Source organism: Suricata suricatta, chromosome 7, assembly GCF_006229205.1.
Source record: "Suricata suricatta isolate VVHF042 chromosome 7, meerkat_22Aug2017_6uvM2_HiC, whole genome shotgun sequence".
Lineage (NCBI taxonomy): Eukaryota > Metazoa > Chordata > Mammalia > Carnivora > Herpestidae > Suricata > Suricata suricatta.
This window is the reverse complement of record NC_043706.1, coordinates 142,208,994-142,227,936: the sequence shown is the minus strand read 5'-3', so window position 1 is coordinate 142,227,936 and position 18,943 is coordinate 142,208,994. Positions and strand designations below refer to the sequence as shown.

Below are 18,943 nucleotides of genomic sequence, written 5' to 3'. Positions count from 1 at the left end.
ATTTTAGCGACTCTGACTGGTGTGAGGTGGTATCTCAGTGTGGTTTTGATTTGTATTTCCCTTATGATGAGTGACGCTGAGCATCGTTTCATGTGCCTGTTGGCCATCTGGATGTCCCCTTTGGAGAAGTGTCTATTCAGGTCTTCTGCCCATTTCTTCATTGGATCATTCACTTTTCGTGTATGGAGTTTAGTGAGCTCCTTGTAGATTTTGGATACTAGCCCTTTATCTGATATGCCATTTGCCACTATCTTTTCCCATTCTGTCAGTTGCCTGTTAGTTTTTTTGATTGTTTCCTTTGCCTTGCAGAAGCTTTTTATCTTGATGAGGTCCCAGTAGTTCATTTTTGTTCTTGATTCCCAAGCCTCTGGGGATGTGTCGAGGAAGAAATTGCTGCGGTTGAGGTCAAGGAGGTTTTTTCCTGCTTTCTCCTCTAGGGTTTTGATGGTTTCCTGTCTCACATTTAGATCTTTTATCCGTTTTAAGTTTATTTTTGTGAATGGTATAAGAAAGTGGTCTAGTTTCATTTTTCTACATGTTGCTGTCCAGCTCTCCCAACACCACCTGTTGAAGAGGCTGTCTTTTTTCCATTGGATACTCTTTCCTGCTTTGTCAAAGATTAATTGGCCATACATTTGTGGGTCCAATTCTGGGTTCTCTATTCTATTCCATTGGTTTATTTGTCTGTTTTTGTGCCGATACCATACTGTCTTGATGATGACAACTTTGCAGTAGAGGCTAAAGTCTGGGATTGTGTTATGCCCCATTTTGGTTTTCTTCTTCAATATGACTTTGGCTATTAGGGGTTTTTTGTGGTTCTACATGAATTTTAAGATAGTTTGTTCTAGCTTTGAGAAGAATGCTGGTGCAACTTGGATGAGGATTGCATTGAATGTGTAGATTGCTTTGGGTAATAATGACATTTTCACAATGTTTATTCTTCTGATCCATGAGCACGGAATGTTTTTCCATTTCTTTGTGTCTTCTTCAATTTCCTTCATAAGTCTTCTATAGTTTTCAGCATACAGGTCTTTTACATCTTTGGTTAGGTTTATTCCTAGGTATTTTATGGTTTTTCGTGCAATTGTGAATGGGATCTGTTTCTTAATTTCTCTTTCTGTTGCTTCATTTTTGGTGTATAAGAATGCAACTGATTTCTGTACATTGACTTTGTACCCTGCAACTTTACTGAGTTCACTGATCAGTTCTAGAAGGCTTCTGGTGGAGTCGATTGGGTTTTCCAGGTAGAGTATCATGTCATCTGCGAAAAGTGAAAGTTTGACTTCTTCTTTGAGCATGAGCAAGGGAGGGGCAGAGAGAGAGGGAGACACAGAATCAGAAGCAGGCTCCAGGCTCTGTTCTGTCAGCACAGAGCTGGATGTGGGGCTCAAACCCACGAACAATAAGATCATGACCTGAGCCAAAGCCAGATGTTCAACTGACTGAGTCAGCCAGGTGCCCCTTAACACAGATTTTAAAAACTAAAATGAAAACATGTGAGAGATGAATGGTAAAATCATTTCTCATTTTTAAAATCTACTTTTTAAAAAAATTCCTGAAGGTTTAACAATGATCTAGATTATTTGGTTAAAGATTGAATAATAATTTCTAGAAACATCCAGTTGAGTGGTGAAGTTGTAGCTGGAATGTGATGCGTTTTTCTAGCTAGTGATTCAGTATACCAATTAACAAGTATTTCTTGTGGGGCTCTTGGGGGGCTCAGTCGATTAAGTGCCTGCCTCTCGATTTCAGCTCAGGCCATGATCTTGTGTGGAGCCTGCTTGGGATTCTGTCTCTTCCTTTCCCTCTGCCCCTTTCTCCTGCTTGCACTTTCTTTCTCTCAAACAAACAAACAAATAAAATCTTGAGTATCTACCATGGGAATATAATTAGAAAACAAGGACTATAAATTTGTTCCCTGGAAGGTTACTTTCTGATGGTAAAAGACAGATAATAAACCCATAATCAAAAAATAAGACTCTTTCAGGATTTGGTGTGTATATTTGAAAACATCTAGCGTAATGTGTAGCAAACAGAAATTTTAGAAACAAATTGGCTTGAGGTTTTTTTTTTTTTTATCTTTTCAAATTAGTATTTTTTCCACTTATTTATTTATTTTTAAATAGTTTGTCAAATTGGTTTCCATACAACACCCCGTGCTCTTCCCCACAAGTGCCCTCCTCCATCACCACCACCTCTTTGCCCCCCTCCCCCTTCCCCTTCAACCCTCAGTTCCTTTTCAGTATTCAGTAGTCTCTCAGGTTTTGCGTCCCTCTCTCCCCAACTCTCTTTCCCTCTTCTCCTCCCCCTGGTCCTTCGTTAGGTTTCTCCTGTTCTCCTGTTAGACCTATGAGTGCAAACATATGGTATCTGTCCTTCTCTGCCTGACTTATTTCGCTTAGCATGACACCCTGGAGGTCCATCCGCTTTCCTACAAATGGCCAGATTTCATTCTTTCTCATTGCCATGTAGTACTCCATCATGAATATATACCACATCTTCTTGATCCACTCATCAGGTGATGGACATTTAGGCTCTTTCCATGTTTTGGCTATTGTTGACATTGCTGCTATGAACATTGGGGTGCATGTGCTCCTATGCATCAGCACTTCTGTATCTCTTGGGTAAATCCCTAGCAGTGCTATTGCTGGGTCATAAGGGAGTTCTGTGGATAGTTTTTTGGCCTGAGATTTTAAGATTCCTGTCATCTGCTTCCAGCCAGTCCAGTGGGGCCTGTGGATTAAGCAAGTGCGCCTGTCTGTTTGCTGTGTCCTGGGGTCCTTGCGAGTCACAGGAGCTGTATTTCTTGTGTTTCCTGTCCTTGAGGGACGCAGCATCCCCTAGTGTGCAAGGAAGAAAGGGCGGGAGCACAGCAACCCAGGCTCGCAATCCAGTGTGGAGAGGTGTGGTGCAGACGGCAGTTTGGTGGAGATGAATATGCTCAGTCACCCTCCCTCCCCGACCTTTCTGTCAGTTTTCAGATTTTTGTTTGTTTTCGTTGTGCTGGCAATTTGGGCGGACTGCGGGATAGTTTTGCTACACATTTCACATCTTGAAAATACTTTTCGTATTTTAAGAGTGGGAGAAGGCAGTGTTAAATTTTTTTGTGTTTCTACTCTCATTTTAACTGGTTATTCATGTTCTGCATTGACTGTAATAGGAGAAGTGAAAAAAACCCTGAAGTTTGGAACTGTTTTAACTGATAGCTTCACTGAAGTATAGTGAGTCGCAGAACAGGATACATTGCCGTTTTTTACAAAGCAATCATCATATAATAATTATGTAGATGAAGAGGTAGTGGAATACATGTCATTGTGGTTGCTTCTGGATTTGGGGGATTTATAGGGAAGGTAATATTCTTATATATGTTGCTTTTTTTAATAAAAAAGAAATAGGGTGAACATTAAAAGGAACTTCTGAAATATTTCTTCTGGGGAAGGTTTTCCCGCAGGTTTCAGTAATGCTCATTCGGTTTAAACCAGTTTTCCCCTCCTGTCTGCTGAGCTGCACACTGCGCGGGACAGCAGCGTGTTTCCAAGTCCCTTCCTGGCTTCTGTCTGCATTTTGCTTCTCCCTCATTCATATGCTGTCATCGGTCATGACTGTTACGTAGGAAGTTGGTGGCTGAAATGGGGACTAGAAAATACCCAGTTCAACTTCTGTCCCAGGGTTGTCACTTTTGGTTTAAAAGTCATTCAAAAAAAAATGAAAAATAAAAGTCATTCATTTTACTAAAATTTACCCATTATCTACTATATGTTTAGCATATGCTAAGCCCTGGACGTTAATTCAGTTGTCATGAAACTTACTGTCTCCAACGGGGACAAAAAATGAAAAGTTAACAATTTTTCTTTTAGTGACTTTCAAATATACCGCACGGCAGTGTTCACTACAGTCGTCATGCTGTGCGTGACATCCTCAGAACTTGTCTTAGAATCTGAAGTTTGTAACTTTTGATCAGCTTCACCCAGTTCCTCCATCCTGAGTAAATTATATAACATGCCAAGGTTGGAAGCTTTTCCTCCAAGATCAGGAACAAGACAGGGTTGTCCACTCTTTGCACTTCTATTCAGTACGGTCCTAGAAGTCGTAGCCTGAGGAGTCAGGCAAGAAAACAAAAGGAAGAAGTAAAATGTCTCTATTTGCAGATGGCATGAATTTATGTAGGGAAGATGGGGAGGACCTCCACCAGGAAATTGTTGTGTCTTATCAATGAATTCAGTAAAGTTACAGGACACAAAATTAATAGACAAAAATCAGTACTGTTTCTATTCACAACAAATTATCCGAAAAAGAAAGACGGTGATGCCACTTATAGTGTATCAAAAACACAAAGCACACAGGAATACATTTGCTCGAGGAGAAAGCTCTGGTTTTATTTATTTTTTATTAAAATTTTTAATGTTTTTTTTAAATTTAGTTTTGAGAGACAGAGAGAGACAGCGTGAGCAGGGAAAGGTCAGAGAGAGAGGGAGACACAGAATCTGAAACAGGCTCTAGGCTCTGAGCTGTCAGCACAGAGCCCAGTGGGAGGCTTGAACCCACGAATCATTAGATCATGTCCTGAGCTGAAGTCGGACACTTAACTGATTGAGCGACTCAGGCGCCCCAAAAGCTCTGGTTTTAAAACTACAAGGCATTGATGAAAGAAATTGAAGAAGGCATAAGTAAATGGAGAGGAATCCTGTATTCATAAGCTGGAAGAATTAATATTGTTAAAATGTCAGTACTGCCGAAAGCCATCTATAGATTCAGTGAAATTCCTATCAATGCTCCAAAGGCATGTTTTCATGGGAGTAGAAGAAACAAACCTCAAATTTACATGGAACTATAAAGGCCTGACTAGACAAAGCAATCCTGAGAAAGAAACATCAGGAGGAACTACACTCTCTCAGTTCAGGATTTATTAAGCAAAACCATATGAAAGTGGCATTAAAAAATACAAATTGGCCAGTGGGACAGAATAAAGCCCAGAAATAAACAAACGTATAAGGTCAACTAATGCTGACAGAGGAAACAGTTATACTCAGTGGAGAAAGGACGGTCTTTTTGTGAAGTGGCGCTGGGAAAACGGGACACTCACATGGGAAGGAATGAAAGTCGACCTCTGTCTTACACCGTTCACAACAATCAACTCAAAACAGGTCAAAGATATAAACGTAAGACCTAAAACCATAAAACTTGTAGAAGGAATATAGGAAAAAAGCTCCTTGACATGGGTCTTGACAACAGTGTTCACATAGGCCACCTAAAGCATGGCAACGACAGAAAACATAAATAGTGGGGCTGCATCAGACTAAAAAGCCTTTGTGCATCAAAGGGAAAAATCCACAGTGAAAAGACAACCTATGAAATGGTAAAACCATCCATCTTATAAGGGGTGAATATCCAGCATATATAAGGAACTCATGTGTCATGTCAACAGAAACAAAGCAAAACAAAACAAAAAATAACACCTAAAAAACAAAAACATAAATCAAATAATCCAATTAAAAATGGGCAAAGGACCCAGACAGACATTTTTCCAAGGAAGATGTAGGACCGGCCAACAGGAACATGAAAAGATACTCCACATCACCACTTAGGGGAATGAAAGCCAAAACAGCAGGAAGGCATCAGCTCTTGCTAGAATGGCTAGCACCAAAAAAGACCAGAGGTAGGTCCAGAATCTTTGGGCGGCACCAAAAGCGGTTCTAAGCAGGACGTTTATAGCAGTACGGGCCTACCTCAGGAAGAAGAAAATATCAGATAATGAACCTTACCTCACACCTAAAGGAGCTAGAAGAAGAAGAACAAGAAACCCCAAAAGCTGTACAAGGAAAGAAGTAATAGAGATTAGAGCAGAAATAAACAAAATAGAAACTAAACCCCCAGTGGAACAGATCAATGAAATCAGGAGCTGGTTCTTTGAAAAGATCAACAAGGTTAATAACCCTTTAGCCAGATTCATCAAAGAAAAGAGAGAGAGGACTCAAAAAACAAAATCAGAAATGAAAGAGGAAAAATAACTGACTCCACAGATATAAAAAGGATTATAAGAGAATATTATAAAAATATATAGGCCAACAAATTGAAAAACAGAAGAAATGGATAAATTTATAGAAACATATAACTTTGTAAAATGGAACCAGGAAGAAATAGAAATAGACTGGGTGGCTCGGTCAGTTGTGCATCTGACTTTTGATTTCAGCTCAGGTCATGATCTCGTGGTTTGTGAGTTTGAAGCCTCTGCTTGGGATTCTCTCTCTCCCTCACTCTCTGCCCCTCTTGTGTCCTCTGTCTCTCTCTTTAAACAAAATGAACATTTAAATAAAAAATTTGAACAGACCAGTTTCCAGCAATGAAATTTAATCTCTAATTAAAAAAAAAAAATCCAACAAAGGAAAGTTCAGGACTAAATGGTAAATTCTACCAAACATTTAAAGAAGAGTTAATGCCTGTTATTTTAAAACTAGTCCAAAAAATGGAAGAGGAGGGAAAATTTCCAAATTCATTTTACAAGGTCTACATTACTCTGATACCAAAGCCACATAGAGATGTGACAAAAAAAGAACTACAGGCCAATATCTCTGAGGAGCATCCTCAACAAAATATCAGCAAACCAAATCCAAGAACACATAAAAATAATTCACCACAATCAAGTGGGATGCAAGAGTGGTTCAGTATTTGCAAATCAATCATTGTCCTACAGAGAATGGACAAAAATCCATGTGAACATCTCAGTAGATGCAGAAAAAGCATTTGACAAAGTTCAACATCCATTCATGATAAAAGCCCTCAACAAAGTAGGTTTAGAGGGAACATCCCGCAGGATAATAAAGGTCATATGTAAACTCCTAGCTAACATCCTAGTGGTGAAAACCGTTTGCCATCGGCTCAGGACCACGACGAAGATGCCCTCTCTCACCACTTTTACCCCGCCTCGGGCTGGAAGTCCTGGCCACAGCGGAGTTCCTTTATCAGTTCTAGAAGATTTTCAGCGGAGTCCTTCATGTGGTCTGTAGACAGAAAATGGTTTACTTCTTCCTTACGATTCTGGACGCCTCACATTCCTTTTTCTTCTCTGACCGCTGTGGCCAGGACTTCCAGCCAAGGAATTCGGACACATGCTTCCACACGGATGGGCCTTGAGGAAATTTTGCTAAATGAGATAGGCCAGTTACAAAAGGAGAAATATGTATGTTCCCACTTACGAGGTGCCTAGACTAGTCCGATTCTTGGAGACGGAGGTTTGACGGTGGGCACCAGGGGCTGGGAGGGGAGGGGAGGGCGCGTTAGTGTTTAATGGGCACAGACGTAAAAAGCCCAGAGATTGCACAATACCGCGAAATAGTGAATACCACTGAACTATAAAATGGATCAAATCATAGTTTTATGTATATTTTACACAATGAAAATATCTTTAATTAAAAACGTAAAAAGCTCAGAGATTGCACAATACCGCGAAATAGGGCGCTTGGGGAGCTGACTGTGTGGAGCTTGCTTGGGATTCTCTCTCTCGCCCTCTTTCTCTACCCCTCTGCCCCACCGCTCTCTGTCTCAAAAAAAAACCCCACATATATATGTATATATAAATATTTGGCATAATGTGAATATTTCTTTGGACTGAGAAAAATACCATAAATTAAGAATTTTTTTTAAGTTGAAAAATATCACAAACATCACACAAATCCAGAAAATTAATAACAAAGCTGTATTAATTCATTCCCTCAAACATCCTTATAGTACTTTTTTATTTTTTGTTTTTTGCTACACACTCTTGGATCAGTTTTGTAAATTCATTCTACATAGAGAGGATAAAAACAGTCTTCTGCAAGCATGATTGAGAAAAATAATTTAAATGTTTTTTTTTTGCTAACTTAGAAAATTTTCTTTTAGCTTTAAAACTCATTATTGATAAGGCCACGTAAATATTTTAGGATTTTTATCCTGTTTCGGAAAATCTGCCTCAACTTTTATTCATAGGTAAGCTATAATATTTTAGGGGTTTCCCAGTTTTTCTTGTTTTCTTTGGATTGACAACCCCTGTTAGGCAGTTTGTCAATGATCCCGGGGTCCCTGCACTCGTCCGGTGACACAGGACATGTTGGGGGTCCTCCTAGGAGGATGAGTAATATTTTAACCATCATGGAAGTGACTGGGAAACTCATGAACATACCCCACTAAATCCACATTAAGTATGCGCCCTGGTCGGTCTCCGTTTGCCCAGTGTGGCAGAGGCTGGTCAGAGCCAGCCAGCTGTGGTTAGAATGCCTGGCTTCTGTACATTTTCCAAACAACTGCACAGACGCACTACTGGGGCTCATCTTAGCGCCTGAGAGGTTTTGGGCCCTTTCTCTGGTGAGCACTTTGCTGAGCTCTCGTCCGGGGCACCGTGACCCACAGGCTCCCGGGCTCAGCGTGTGTCCTGTTGACGGTCCTCCTCCCTAGCCCGCTCGGGGACAGTCTGATGAGTGAATGAGTCCAGTGACTGGATGACCGCTTACCTGAGGGCCATGCATGTGTCTTGTTCTGCCATGAAGCTGGCGACGGGCCTGGGCCCAGAGACTAGGGGGCTTGTGGTGCTTGAGCTCAGCAATCTGTGGGCTTCGCTTTCCTAGGCGCTCTGTCGCAGCGACAGGCACCTTACAACGTGGCTCCACCATTGAACCAAGGGATGACGTCCCCTGAGCTGAGTCCCTCCTGCTATTGATTTCCTGTGCATAGCGCTAAGTCTGAGGTCTATGAAATGACCATCTATGACTCTAGGTGACAGACTTGGGAGTCTTTTCAAAAGCAAAAGCGGTATGTAAGTTGATCATATGACTTTTATCTTGAAAGTTATAAAAGTTTTTCAGATCAGGGGCACTGGGTGGCTCCGTCAAGTGTCTGACTCCTGATTTCAGCTCAGGTCTTGATCCCAGGTTGTGGGATTGAGTCCCATACCAGGTACTATGTTGAGCCTGCTTAAGAGTCTCTCTTTCCCAGGGCACCTGGGGGGCTCTGGCAGGTGAGCGTCTGACTTTGGCTCAGGTCATGATATCACGGTTCATGGTTTCTAGCCCCTCGTCAAGCTCTGTGCTCACAGCCCAGAGCCTGGAGCCTGCTTCAGATTCTGTGTCTTCCTCTGTCTCTGCCCCTTCCCTTCTCTCTCTCTCTCTCTCTCTCTCTCTCTCTCTCTCTCTCTCTCTATCTCCCTCTCCCTCTCTCTCTCTCCCTCTCCATCTGTCTGTCAAAAATAAACATTAAAAAAAAGGGAAGGGTAAGTCCTTAAGATTCTCTCCTTCTCTCTGCACCTCCCCCACTTTCACATGTGCCCGCTCTCTATACCCCCCAAAAATTCAGACAATGATCAGTCTGTTGAGATATTTTGATAGAATATGCTTCAAGCTATTGTTCACCTCCTGAGAAACAAACAAAGAAGAGGTTGTATTTGAAGGAGGAGGTAATTTAGCTACTTTGCAGAGAGACATTGACAGAGATGATCATTCAGTGCTGATGGGGGCCCGGGGGACCCTCAGGATTTTCATCCCAAATGGACTTTTATAACTGAAAACAGCACCGTGCTCATATGGTCCAGTTGATGAGACTTGAGGGGAGCAGAGGCAAAGTGAAGACTTCTGAGTTCCTGTCCGTGTTTCGATTTTGTGAAATAGACTCACCAGACTTTTCCAGCACCGTCTAATACTATGGAGCCCCAAATAAAAGATGGAAATGAGCCTTTAGAAAAAGTTTCTATAAGATCGCACTTGGATATTTTTGCCCTAACCTCACCAGCCGGCGGTGAGAGGATTAAAAAGAAAAAAAGGGCAAAGTTGTGTCACAGAGTTTCTACCCTCAACTTGAAGGGAAAATATTTTTAACAAGAGTCACAGCCTCACAGCCGCAGCACAGGCACCGCAAGAATTCTTAGAAATCCGTCAGTCTCACAGGTTAAAAGAAAGCTGAGGGCACAGCTCTTTGCCTGCTTTCCCTCGACTCTCCTTCCTCCAGGAATCCCTCCACCATCGATCCGAGCACCGCGTCCGGGCAGCCCGTGGGGGCGGCTCCCAGGAGCCACAGGAAGCAGAGAGGCTGGAGGAGGCAGGGCAGGGGCTGGGCGGGGCCTCCCCTCGGCCTTGAACTCGCCCCTGGCCCCCCTCCCAGACTCCTCTGGGGTTCTCAGGAGCAGATGCTCTCCCATTGGTCTGTTTAAACAGGGCTCCGAAGGCTGACTCCCACAGTTCCTCCCCAGCGTCAGATCGCTGGCGTTTACAGCTTGCTTTACTGATGTCTCAATTCTATTTTAGTCCTTGGAAATAGTTTTCCCCATACCCTGTTTTTACTAGAGCCTTAAATACAGGAAGCACATATGAAAACATTTTATTTTAGAAACACTTTTTTATCATTTACGTAGTGTGACTATAAACACTTTATTCGTGTCTGTAGTCGCACCTGCCCGCGGCGGAGCTGCAGGTGGTGACGTTTTCAACAGGGGCCGCGCCCGGCGCCCGGCGGGGCCTCCCGCCAGCCTGGCGGTCGTTGTGCGGAGTCCGGGCCGGGGCTGCAGTCCAGCTTTCATGATCGCACCTTGAATTCCTTCGCTGAAGCCGAGGATTGAGACCCTTCTGCACAGGAACAGATACTTCCTCCTATTCTAGTTCTTTCTTTTTCTCAATGTTTTATTTATTTTTGAGAGAGAGAGAGAGAGAGAGAGAGAGAGAGAGAGAGAGACAGAGAGAGAGACAGAGACAGACAGCGTGAGCAGGGGAGGGTCAGAGAGAGAGGGAGACACACAGAATTGGAAGACAGGCTCCAGGCTCCGAGCTGTCAGCACAGAGCCTGATGTGGGGCTCGAACCCACGAACTGTGAGATCATGTCCTGAGCCAAAGCCGAAGCACTTAACAGACTGAGCCACCCATGCACCCCTCCTAAAGGACGCTGATTTCAACGTCAGAATGTCAGACTCTATGGATTTCTGCACCAAGTGAAATTATGACTTCATGATAGATTGCAGACATTTGTTAAGTACTGTCTCTGATTTTTAATTTTTTTTCCAATAGGAAAATATTTTTCTTCATTGGACCCCAGCTACTCATTTTCGTCATTTTAATTTGGGTCCTCTGTCCGTCCTCACTCCTGTGCTCCCCTCTCATTGTTTGTGGAGTTGGATGCAGCTGTGATTTTTAGAAGATCGCATTTTCGAGCACCATCCCAGAATTCAGCAAATGGGTTTCCCACAGGCTTTGGAATTAGACAAGTCTGTGTTTAAATCTGGGGTCTGTCACTTCATATTCAGCTGAATGACCTCATTTCATTTCTGTACTAAAACGGTCTCCTCCATTCTAAAATGAGGTTAAAGAAATTCTAACTATATATGTTGGCAGATATTAACTAGACTCATTGTGATGATCATTTTGTTACATGTACAAATAGTGAATCATTGTATCGTACATCTGAAGCTAACATAATGTTGTTTGTCAATTATATCTCAATAAAATAAGTAAAAAATCAGATGAGGTAAAACTTCCCAGGGCAGATGTGGATCAGCGCCTGATGCATAGTAATGACTCACGAAGCGATAGCCACATGTATCAGTGTTATTTTAGAAAACCCGACTTTCTGTCTTTCTCGTGTGTACACACGTGGACACATGCACGTGACCACGGCCGCACTCAGGACGCAGCACAAATCCTCCCCGTGCCCTCAGACGCCCGGCCGCGGCCCTGCGCACCCCTGCGGGGGTGTCTGCGCCAGGACTCCGCCACCGGCAGGCGGCTGGGGGCTCCTCCGGGTCCTTGCCCAGACCGCTGCCTGTCGCTTGTTCCTGCTGAGAAGTGTTCTGCGGTGTGGACGTGCCACAGTTGGCGCATGCGTTGTGCTGCTAACGCACATTTAGTTATTTCCAGTTTGGGGGCTTGTGAATACTTTTAATGCTAGTTTAAATAATTCCTTAGAATGAGAGATTGCAGGGGAAACTCTTGGTCATTTTGTTTTTACTGGAGTATTTACGTGTTGGCCAGTCTTGTGCGTTTTCGTCTGAGATCGGGATAGGCTCTGAGTCCACTTAAGACCTGACGTGAGGGGCGCCTGGGGGCTCAGTCGGTTGAGCGTCCAACTTCGGCTCAGGTCATGATCTCGCGGTTCCTGGGTTCGAGCCTCACCTCGGGCTCTGTGCTGACAGCTCAGGGCCGGAGCCTGTTTCCATTCTCTTGTCTCTCTCTCTCTGTGCTCCTCCCCTGCTCGTGCTCTGTCTCTCGCTCAAAAATAAACATTAAATAAAAAAGACTTAGCGTGTATATCAATAGAAAAGGAATAAATGGAAGAATGCCATCCGTCTCATACTTCTACTTAGCTTACATTTCATAAACATATTTTTGCTTTACTAGTTTTTAAATTATAAGGAGGAAGCGTTTGGTGGCAGAATTCTCCATGCACTGACCAAGCTTCTAAAATCCTAGGCAATGTTGGATATAACGGGGGCATATTAAATACTTACTGAATGAAACATTGAATGAGTGAGTGAATAATTCAAAAGGACTCTAATGTCTATGATGAGATTAATTTTGATTAATGGCAAAATAGTGACACAACACTGTTAGCTCATTATGTGAAAACTATAGTTTTTAAAATATTAATTGGAAACTGGAGACCTTAGAGTAATTTATATATTGCTTACCACAGAAAATGAGTCATTTGTACCCATGTTACACTGTCTCACGATTATTATTTTTTTCTACTATGGAATTTTTGCTGTTGAATATGGTAGAGGGAATAATTCTGTATGTAATTCAAAACTTATTTATGATTATTTTAAATACCTTTTTCAATTTTTAGAGTTTTTCCTTGATTGTATTTTGATGAATGACAGAAAAGCATGTGGCTTATTTCAAAACCCAGGAAGCTCTCCTATTATCCTCATTCTTTCACCCATTGATGAAAAATGACACTGGAAACGTAAAAGTTGCTTCTAATTTGTCCTTGCATTCTTAAAATGTGAAGTGGTGTCAGACTGCTAAGTGATTTTACATCATCATCAAAAATCCTGCCACCAAGTACAATTTTATGTATGAGGGCAATAGAAGTTTCTCTGATCAATAAAGATAGGTGAGAAAGCTTTTTGATGTGGGTAGACCTTTGGGAATAATGTAACTCAAAATCAAGCGTCATTAATGTGAATCTACTCAGGAGTTCTATATTATACTTTTGAACACCAGGGTCCAGACGCAGAAAGCAGTCTGGGTCTGGGCACTTGCAGTCAGTAATGTAACTAAAGCTCCGGTGTCCAGGCAGCTTGCCGCACGTCTGCTTCTCCGGGCCCTTGTCACATTAGAAGGATCACATACTCATCTCTGATTCTCACTGTGCTTTCGTGCCTTTTGCGAGACGAAACTTAGTTGGAGATTGTTCATTTGATGGCACTTACATGGCTGTGGTGTTGTTGGAAGTATGTTTTTTAAAAAATTAATAGGGATATTGTTTGTTAACTCTCAAGTTATTTCTGGAAAACGTATAGAGTTAAAGGAATTATATGTAGTTTCAACATTATCATAATCACAATGTGATTATACTCTTATTTCTTAATAATAACGCATAGCTATAGCTAGACTTAGTTTCCAGACACAGGCCAGCTAGGCAATTATTAGAGTGGGCTTCAGCGAAAATCGGTCACATCGTCTTTAGGGTTGTAGCTGAACCGATGGGCTGACTCTAGTTGATCCATTCAGTGGATTTCTTACCTACTCATTCATTCATTCTCTCACGGGTTTCCTGCATGCTGGTCCCACCACCTCCGCGTAAATGCTGCCTGGTCAAGCCGGGGCTCTCACACCCCGGTAGTGTTACATGAAAAGTTGAAGTCTGTTACCTTTTGTAATTTATTGTCACTTAGAAACTTATTAACTGATTCTTTCCTTATTTTCTTAATAAATACAACTATGCAGTCAGATTCTTCACATTCCAACTTTGGTAGATGTTCTAATACAACCACATTTTGGAAATGTGCATTGGCTAATTTGGGAAATGCTAATTTGTGTAGAGAAAGCACATGCTTTTTTTTTTTTTTTTTAACCTATCAACCTATGAAGCCAGTTTGACCCAGTTGAAACTGTGTGATGCTTAATTATCAAATAAGATTTGAGTCCCGGGATATATCCATTCATTTAATATAGGTTAAGTTAGCTTTGTCCAAAAGCAATGCAGTTCCTTCTTTGAGATAATTTAAAAAATGAAAGAGGGACAGTATTTGCATTTATAAGGACGGCTTAAACTGGTGTTGAAGGGGCGCCTGGGTGGCTCAGTTGGTTAAGCTTCTGACTTTGGCTCAGGTCATGATCTCACAGTCCAGGAGTTCAAGCCCCGCGTTGGGCTCTGTGCTGACAGCTCAGAGCCTGGAGCCTGCTTCCGATTCGGTGTCTCCCTCTCTCTCTGCCCCTCCCGCACTTGCACTCTGTCTCTCTGTATTTCAAAAATAAATAAACATTAAAAATTTTTTTAAAATAAACTGATGTTGAAGATTCCCATTTCTATGTTTGAATTTACACATATAAGTATTCATAACTTAAATCATTCATGCAATGACTTCATAACAATAGATATGTTGAACTTATTTTAATACCTATTTTTAACTTGAAAACATCTCTTTAATCTTTATTTCAGAAATAGAGAGGGGCACCTGGGTGGCTCAGTCGATTGAGCGTCCAACTTCAGCTCAGGTTATGATCTCATGGTTTGTGGGTTTGAGCCCCACATCGGGCTCTGTGCTGACAGCTCAGAGCCTGGAGCCTGCTTCAGATTCTCTCTTTCTGTCTCTCTCTCTCTCAAGAATAGAAATAAACATTCAAAAGAAAAAAAATAGAAATTTGAAGACAGGAGGAATATGAAAAGAGCACTTTTTGGGGGGAAGATAGGGATCAGGAGTTCAGCTCTGGATACAGAAAGTGTGAGGTGTTATTAGACATACCCGTGTAGGGTCAGGTGGGTCTGACGTCTGAAGTTCCAAGTGTGGTTAGATCTGAAGAGGAAAATGTGGGAATCCTGAGCATATTAAATGGCATTTAGAACCCTGAGACTGGGTGAGATCACCAGGAGAGTTAAGTGTAGGCCGTCCAGGGACTGGGCCGGGCTGCACTTCCGCATAGGATCTCGGGGAGAGGAACCAGCAGCGGAAACAGAAAGGGGGTGTCCGTTGAGCTGAGAAGATGCTCCAGGAGGGAGCAGGGGGTCCTGGATGCCGAGGGCAGAAAACCTGTAGCGTAGAGTGAACGGTGGGTCCGGTGCTGCTTGCGAGTCAAGGAAGAGGCGAGCGAAGAGCTGGGCAGTGACTCGCACTGTGGACGTGGCCGGGCTTCGGCTAACCTGGCTTTGGCGGAGTGGCGGGGTGGATTGGGGTTTAAGGGAGAGGACTGGGAGGCAGAGCATCTGCGCAGGTCTTAGGGTTTATGCTAGAGGAGAGAAGGCGTGGTATCTGGCGTGTGATGTTGTTGTTTGTGTTTTAAGCTGGGAGAAATGAGGGGATTGCAGTCGTGTGGGAGAAGGGGTGAGGGGTGGGGGCTGGCCTAGCCTGGAGCACGAACACGCGATGTGGTCATCATCATGGGCGGAGAGGCCAGCGGTGTCGGTGCGGACGTGACCGGTGGACACACATGGGCGGGGGAGGAAGACGGCCGTTTCCTACACCTTCCAGGTGTTGGGTTCACAATGGTGCGGTGGGGGAGGGGCACGGGACGCTTGAGAACGGAGCAGAAGGTGGGCAGCGGCTGGGGAGCGGGCACGCGCCGCATCTGTGTGACGGTGGTTTGCAGCGTTCACCCCCCCAACCCCCCGGAAGGACCGAATCTCATAAACGGAAATTGATAGCAGTCAGCTTGATTTGGGGCTTTCTCCTACCAAGTTCAGTTGCGGGTGCCCGGCTGCCAGGTGGACAGGAAGTGGAATGTACTTGGCGTTGTAGTTTTGCCTCGTAAATGTAGAAGGAAGAGTGTAGGTGAGGCAAGAGTTACAACTGGCATTTAAGATTCATAAGCCGGGAAGGGAGGCTCTTCGGACCAGTGAGAAGGTCTCCGGGTCTGTGGACTGCAGGCAGGCCTGTTACCCACCGCACGAGCGCACCTGTGCCCCTGCTGGGTGTTGAAATAACTGAAATGGTTTTGAAACACTGGCTGCTCCGCACCCACGCAGCACTGCGCTATCACCTCACGCCCTGAGACGCTTCTAGACCTCTTGTCACAGGGGGTTTCCTGGGAAGCGGACTTGGAGGCAGAGTTAGTGTCGAGGAGGTTTGTCAGAGTTTGCGCGTGATCAACACCTGCAGAGGAGAGGATGGGGAAGGAGATGGAAATGGAAAAGAAAGGAAGGGGTTGGGGGCGTCTGGGTGGCTCAGAAGGCTAAGTGTGGCTCCGGTCATGATCTCATGGTTCTTGGGTTCAAGCCCCGTGTGGGGGCTCCGTGCTGACAGCTGGGAGCCTGGAGCTGCTTCGGATTCTGGACCCCCCTCTCTCTGCCTCTTCCCTGCTTTCTCTCTCTCTCTCAAAAATAAACATTAAAAAGAAAAAAAAAAGGAAGTGTGTCACAGAGGGAGGAGTTGAACGGGGGTCAGGGGTAAGTTCTCCAGAGTTGAGCCAGCCCTACGTGTAATTCCAAAGTTGAGGGGCTGAGCTCTGGGCCGGTGGACACCCCCGCCCTAGGCTCAGGTGCCGGTGGGCGGGACTTTGAGTCACCCTCCGCCAGCTGAGGCCGTGCTGGAGCAACTGGGCCCTGTGGGGGCGCTGGTCCCCGCAGGGGCTCTTCCTTGCTCAGGGGCAGCTGGGTGATAAAGTGGCACCCACCGTGCAGACCAAGTACAAAGGTCAGAATGGTCTGAATCCAGCCAATCTTTAGGAAACTATTACTTGCCAAATTTTGGTTTCATTTCAAAAAAAATATGTACAATTGTGAAAAGCCTTTAAAAATACTTCTTTCTCCAACTATATGTGTTTGTGAGGTCAGGTTTTCTTCATTTGGCCCCACCAAATTACTAGATCACAAACAATTAAATACAGAAGCAGATTAGAGAATCTAGCTTTTTCAGTTAAGACTTTACAAAGACTTACAAAATATAAAACAATGGACCTCTTCCCAGTAAATTTTTTTTTGTTTTGGAAAATCATTATTTCTTTCATAAATTGTGTATGTGTATTTTATGTGGGATTATTAATATTATTTTAAAATTAACAAATATACATTTTTAATCTTTTTTTCTTAATTTTTAAAATGTTTATTTTTTGAGACAGAGAGAGACAGGGCACAAACAGGGGAGGGGCAGAGAGAGTGGAGGAGACAGAATCCGAAGCAGCTCCAGGCTCCGAGCTGTCAGCACGGAGCCTGATGTGGGGCTCGAACCCACCAACTGTGGGCGCATGACGGGAACCGAACCGAAGCCGGACGCTCACCCGCCCGAGCCCCCAGGCGCGCAGTAGTTCTGTTTTGAGTGAAGGAGCCGACGTGCTGTCTCCCCAGCGGCACGGGTGCGTGTCCAGCAGCCTGTCCAGAGTGCCCGTCTGTGCCTGTCTTGCCAAGACCTGCTCTTTTCTCCTCTTTCCACAGTAGCCATCGCAATGGGTGTGAGGTGGCATCCCATCGCTTCGATTCCAGGTCTCCTAATGATTAGTGACGCTGAGCCCCTTTCCATGTGCCTGTTGGCACGTGAAATGTTCATTCAAGTCCTTCGCCCGTTTTTTAATCAGGTTGTTTGTTGTTGTTGTTGTTGAGTTTCGGGAGTTACTTGTGTATTCTGAATATCCATCCCATATCGGATACACGATTTACACATATTTCCTCCAGGTCTGTGGGTAAAAAGCCTTTTTACTCTGTTGACAGAGCCCTTAAAAATTTTTTTTTAACATTTATTCATTTTTGAGAGTGTGAGTGGGGGAGAGGCAGAGAGAGAGGGAGACACAGAATCCAAAGCAGCTCCAGGCTCTGAGCTGTCAGCACAGAGCCCGACTCGGGGCTCAAACTCATGAACTGTGAGATCCTGACCTGGGCCGAAGTCGGACGCTTCACCGACTGAGCCCCCCAGGCGCCCCGATAGTGCCTTTGTTTTGTAGTGTTTTTTGATACAAAATTTATTAAAGTTTTCATGAAGTTCAGTTTTGCTATTTTTTCTTTGGTTATCTGTACCTTTGGCATCATATCCAAGAAGTCATGGCCAAATCTAGTGTCATGGAGCTTCCGCACTTGTTTTCTTTTAAGAGTTTTATAGTTTTAACTCTTCTATTTAGGTGTTTGATCTGTTCTGAGCTAATTTTTCTATATGCTGTTATGTAAGGCTACAACTTTTCACTTTCGCATGTGCGTATTCAGTTTTCCCACCGCCATTTGTTGAAAAGACTGTCCTTTCCCCACTGAGTGGTTTTAACACTCTTGTCAAAACCCATTTGACTATTATATATGAGGTTTGTGTCCGGGCTCTTTATTCCGTTGATCTGTGTGTCTGCCTTGGTGCCAGTGCCCGAGAGATTTTGATTACCATAGTTTTCTAGTAAGTTTTAAAATCAAAAAGTGTGAGGTCTCCAGCTTTGTTCTTCTTTTTGAAGAGTGTTTTGGCTTTTGGGGGGCCCTTGAGATTCCATATGAATTTTAGAAAAGGTTTTTCTATTTTTCTGAAAATCATATTTGGGACTTTGATGTGGATTGCCCCGAATCTGTTGATCAGTTCGGATAGTGCTGATATCATAACAATATTAAATCTTCCCATCCATGAATGTGGGATGTATTTGCATGTATTCAAGTCTTCCGTACTTTATTTCATCAATGTTGTGTACTTTTCATTGTGCAAGTCCTCCTTGTCTAAGTCACTTCCTAAGTATTTCATTCATTCCTTTTAATGGTCTTATAAATGGCATTGTTTTCTTCATTTCCTTTTCAGATTGTTCACTGTTAGTGTATAGAAATACAACTGATTTCCAGGTATTGAGTGTGTTTTCTGCTACTTTGTTGAATTCA

At 43.5% G+C, this 18,943-nt stretch overlaps 1 protein-coding gene across 6 annotated transcripts in view; it reads left to right on the top strand.

Moving 5' to 3' along the window:
• Nucleotides 1-18,943, top strand: part of PDE10A (phosphodiesterase 10A) — a 227,918-nt gene that overhangs the window by 61,195 nt on the left and 147,780 nt on the right. Inside the window, exon 1 of one of the 6 annotated variants that reach the window (XM_029944404.1) lies at nt 15,737-15,944. The exons of the other annotated variants lie outside the window; for them this stretch is intronic. The gene's annotated coding sequence lies outside the window, so the exon portion shown is untranslated. Of the gene's footprint in view, nt 1-15,736; nt 15,945-18,943 lie in introns of those variants that run through there. 6 annotated transcript variants of the gene reach the window in all.